General features: G+C 48.4%; 1 pseudogene; it reads left to right on the forward strand.

The window, feature by feature from the left end:
- The first annotated feature begins 1,506 nt into the window (after nucleotides 1–1,506).
- Nucleotides 1,507–2,285, forward strand: LOC108525577 (tubulin beta-6 chain pseudogene; annotated as a pseudogene).
- Nucleotides 2,286–5,485: the final 3,200 nt, after the last annotated feature.

Below are 5,485 nucleotides of genomic sequence, written 5' to 3' on the forward strand. Positions count from 1 at the left end.
TATATATATATATATGTATGTAGATAACATTATTTAACACTGTAATCACAGGAAATTAAAAGAATCAACTTCAACTGATTGGAATCATTTCTGATTTTAAATATATTCTATCGATATATTTAACAGAATAAGTGTTTTTTAAAGTGATATTATTTCCAGAAAATAAAATTATATGCAACTATTTGATTTATGAAAATAATAATGTTAACTTTAACATGAATGAGAAGTATCTAGTTTTTTCAGATGTTCATTAACCAAGTGTAGTGGCCTGTGCCTGTAGTCCCTGCTACTCAAGAGGCTGAAGTGGGAGAATCACTTAAGCTCAGAAGTTCAAGGCTGCGGTCAGCTCGGGTGGTGCCAGTGTTCGCCACCCTGGGTGACAGCGCGAGACCTTGTCTCTAAATACATAAATACAAATGTTGACAGCAGTGTATGAAAGCCATTGCATTATGTGAAACTTGTAGTGCCAGAAAAGCAAAAGCAAAATTAGTTCCTCCCACTCCTCTTTAAGTGCATCTGTTCATATGGACATACAAACCTCTGTAATTTTACAGCTGGGAAAAAATGCTTCCGCTAGTGAAATACTCCATTTTAAAATGAGATAAAATGAAAATAGGATTTTAAATTTAAGAGCCAATCTTTCAGATTCAAATATTTTTTAGGTAAAGGTATACATAAGCCTGTCTGGCAAAATGCACCATTATGCAGAAAACAGACTGACTAGGTCTCTTTCTTGTTACTTGAACTCTGCATAAAATACAGACGTCTTTCAGGTATATTAAGCTCCTTTTCTCAACTGGCCTGGAAGGAATTTGAGGGCAGGAATTACTTCCTGTGCTTAGTATTTAATTATAGGGGCAGAATAAATAATTGATTCTGCAAACATTTTGCAACAGTAATTCTGGTTGATTAATGGGCTCCATTAACATGAAAAGTGTCAGTTTTGAAAATAAAATACTTGATACATAGTACAAAATTCAGAAAGCCCAAAGGAGAAAACTTACATAGTACAAAATTCAGAAAGCCCAAAGGAGAGAACTTTATTTTGTTGTTTTTTTGAGATGGAGTCCCACTCTTGACACCCAGGCTGGAGTGCAGTGGCACCATTTCAGCTCACTGGAACCTCTACCTCCCAGGTCCCAGGTCCAAGCAATTCTCCTGCCTCAGCCTCCCAAAGCTGGGACTACAGGCTCCCCACCACCACGCCTGGCTAGTTTTGTATTTTCAGTGGAGATGGGGTTTCCCCATGTTGCCCGGGCTGGTCTCTAAGTCCTGACTTAAAGTGATCCACCCGCCTCGGCCTCCCAAAGTGCTGGGATTACAGGCGTGAGCCACGGCGCCCGGCAGGTAACTTATTTTTTTAATGTATACCTTTTGTTCCCTTTGAATCCTACCATGTGCATGAAGGAACCTATTTAACATGGAACAACCAGTCCAAATGTATATACATCTTTACAATTGATCGGTAGCTACTCTGGCCTAAAACGTACCAGTGCACCTGCTCAGCTGCCCCTTGGTGGGTGCCTGTTTCCCCGGCCCCCCCTTTGGCTCACAGCACACCACGGCATCACCTCCCGCCCTCCCTGTCGGTGCCCAAGCACCGGGACGGCGCAGTCCTTCCCTGTTTCAACGGCAGGGACTCTCTCTGTTGCAGGCCAGACGGGCGCAGGGAACAACTGGGCGAAGGGGCACTACACGGAGGGCGCGGAGCTGGTGGACGCGGTGCTGGACGTGGTGCGCAAGGAGTGCGAGCACTGCGACTGCCTGCAGGGCTTCCAGCTCACGCACTCGCTGGGCGGCGGCACGGGCTCGGGCATGGGCACGCTGCTCATCAGCAAGATCCGCGAGGAGTTCCCGGACCGCATCATGAACACCTTCAGCGTCATGCCCTCGCCCAAGGTGTCGGACACGGTGGTGGAGCCCTACAACGCCACGCTGTCGGTGCACCAGCTGGTGGAGAACACAGATGAACCTACTCCATTGACAACGAGGCCCTGTACGACATCTGCTTCCGCACCCTGAAGCTGACCACCCCCACCTACGGGGACCTCAACCACCTGGTGTCGGCCACCATGAGCGGGGTCACCACCTGCCTGCGCTTCCCGGGCCAGCTGAACGCAGACCTGCGTAAACTGGAGGTGAACATGGTGCCCTTCCCACGCCTGCACTTCTTCATGCCCGGCTTCGCGCCCCTTACCAGGCGGAGCAGCCAGCAGTACCACACGCTCACGGTGCCCGAGCTCACCCAGCAGATGACATGCCCTTGCCTAGCATCCATACACTAAGAGGAGAGGGGCGGGGAAAGTGAAATGTTTTGCAGCAGCTGCACAAAGAACCAGGACAGCTTCCTGTGAGTCACCAGTGTGATGAGGCTCTCCATTGGTGACATAATCAGACCTGCATCTTCCCAGCCTTCAAACAAGAACAACTAGATGAGTGAGAGCATCTTTGGCCTTTGCATTCAGTTCTGAATCCAGTGCCTCTCTAGATTACAAAGTACTTAAAATCCTGCTTCATGGTGGGTCCAGAGAGGGATTGGAAATGCTTAGCTAGTGAGGAGAGCACTGCTGCAGCATGAAAATGACAGGAATCTGAATGGCAGCTGCAGAAGACAGACGTGTCAGCTAAGGGGACACAGCAGGACCAATGGCTGAAGGCCACTGTCAGTAGATACAAGGACTTTCCCATCAAACTCCTTTGTAGCAGACACTGTTGGACCCACTCTGTGCCTTTGGCCATGGTTTTCTCAGACCTGCCGATGGCTTCTTACTGAAAAAAACTGTGACCTGCCCCAGGGCTCATTTGTGCAGCAAGGTAAACCCCTTGGAAGGAGGCCCCATTTACTGACAGACTGGAGGCTAAACAGCGAGTTCCCCTCCCCTCAGGTGGGGCAACGCAGAGTGCAGTTCTGCGTCTTCTCTGACAGATGCCCCTGGGTTGAACCCTTGCCACCTGCAGCAGTAACCTGTTCTGAGGCAGCCCCTTGGCTTCCTTCTCTTTCCTGGCTCTGTTCCCTACAGCACTTCCAGCGCTTCCCAGGACAGACACTGCCCTCATCAACTTCCACTCAGATCCTAGCCTCAGGGTGTGCTTTGGGGCACCTGACCTACATCACTCATCAAAGAAGAAATCTTGTACTAGTTTGCTATTGTCACAGGTTACCACAAGGTCAGCAGCTTAACACACCACCTCACAGTTTCCGTTGGTCTGGTTGGGAGTCCAGCAGGGCTGGGAGGGCTGCACTCATCGGGAGCTCAGGGGCCTCTCCCATGCTCGTTCACATGCTCAGCAGGGTCCAGGTCGGCAGGGTCATAGGCCGAGGTTCCTGTTTTCTTGCTGGCCTTTGACCAGAGGCTGCTTCCTGCTCCTAAGGGCTGCCTTCCGTTCCCTGCCACATGGCCCTCTCCATAGCGGGCTAGCTGATCCGTCAAGGTCATCAGGAAAGGGTCTCTACTGCTTCCAAACTCAAATATCCTTTCTGTCAAAGTGTGGAGAAATCCTCTTCTTTGTCGGGGCGCGGTGGCTCAAGCCTGTAATCCCAGCACTTTGGGAGGCCGAGACGGGCAGATCACGAGGTCAGGAGATCGAGACCATCCCGGCTAACACGGTGAAACCCCGTCTCTACTAAAATGCAAAAAAAAATTAGCCAGGCGTGGCGGTGAGCGCTTGTAGTCCCAGCTACTTGGGAGGCTGAGGCAGGAGAATGGTGTGAACCCGGGAGGCGGAGCTTGCAGTGAGCAGAGATCGTGCCACTGCACTCCAGCCTGGGCGACTGAGCGAGACTCCGTCTCAAAAAAAAAAAAAAGAAAAGAAATCCTCTTCTTTAAAAGGGCTCATGTAATTAGGGGAGGCCAATGAGATCATCTCTCTATCTTAAGGTCTTGGAAACTTAACTGCATCTGGAAAATCCTGTCACAGCAGTACCTAGATTTATGCTTGATTGAACAACCGGAAAAGGTGAGTGTTGTAAAACAAAATAAAATTCTAAGGCCCCCCAGCCACCTGAATGGAACCCTCCTCTCAGCCAAGGTCATTCAAAGTTAACCTGAAAACTAATTCAGGCAATGATGGGAAGTGGGAGCTGGACATGTCTCTACATTCCCTCCTCCCTTTTGGAATTGCTGATAGAACAGACTCTTAAGTCTGATGAGAAATATTTACAATCTATTCTCTCTGAAGCCAGCTACCTGAAGGCTTCATCTGCATGATAAAACCTTGGTCTCCACAACCCCTTATCATAACCCAGGCATTCCTTTCTATTGATAACTCTTTCAACCAATTGTCAGAAAACCGTTGAATCTATCTATGACTTGGAAGCCCCCTTCCCTCCAGTTGTCCTGCCCTTCCAGACCAAACTAATGTATATGTTATATGTATTGATTGATGCCTTGTGTGTCCCTAAAATGTATAAAAGCAAACTGGACCCTGACCACCTTGGGTACATGTTCTCAAGACCTCCTGAGGACGGTATCATGGGCCATTAGTCACTCATATTTGGCTCAGAATAAACCTCTTCGAATATTTTACAGTTTGACTCGTTTTACCAACAGTATATACCATGAGCCAGGTGAATCTTGGGCCACCTTAGAGTCCTGCCTACCCCAGAGTGGAAACAGCACAGCCTCTGGAACAAGATGAACCTGTGTTCCTAAAGTAAGTTATGTTTTTTACTTCCTTGTTTTATGGCCTTGGGCAAGGATTTTAATCTCTCTGAGCCATAACTTCTTTGTCCAAAAAACGGTGATCATGGTCGCCACTTCAGAAGGGTATTATGAGGATTTAATGAAATGCACATGTAAATTACTTGTCACACGTGTGTGCAATAACTAGCTCTGTAGGAGCACCTTGTCAAGGGAGGTGTTCAAGGATAGCTATATAACTTCCTGTCAGGGATTCTGCAAAGATAAACCATGATAATTTTGGAACTGTCTTAATTTAATTGAATTTAATTTAGGAGAGCTAAATAATTAAACATGAGGCCAAAGTACATAAGAAAGCGGCAGCCTTTTATTGCAAATATGCACACACTCTCCGGCGAGATTCTCCGGTCCTCAGGAATGGGGCCAGGGAAGTCGCACCGGCCTCTGCCGGAGGTGGACTTTTATGCATTGGTACTGGAAGGGGCGGGCAGTGGGCGGGACAAGGGCGTGATAGGGGCGTCTCTGTAGGTGTGGCCGGGTAAGTTTCCATCTCTTCGGATTGACATCACCTGGCGCATGCTCCGTTGTCCTGCACTTTCCAGGGCGCGGAAAAGTTGGTGATGAAGAACACGGAAGCGGTCGGGACTGTGCCATCTAGTTCACCTTCCTCCATTTTGTCCCTTCTCCCTCACCCAAACAGGAATGTCTTTTAATTTTTTTTTTTTTTTCGAGACCGAGTCTCACTCTGTCAGGCTGGAGAGAAGTGGCGTGAACTCAGCTCACTGCAAGCTCCGCCTTCCAGGTTCATGCCATTCTCCTGACTCAACCTCCCGAGTAGCTGGGAC

The sequence above is a fragment of the Rhinopithecus bieti genome, unplaced genomic scaffold (assembly GCF_001698545.2).
Source record: "Rhinopithecus bieti isolate Rb0 unplaced genomic scaffold, ASM169854v2 scaffold_72193, whole genome shotgun sequence".
Taxonomy (NCBI): domain Eukaryota; kingdom Metazoa; phylum Chordata; class Mammalia; order Primates; family Cercopithecidae; genus Rhinopithecus; species Rhinopithecus bieti.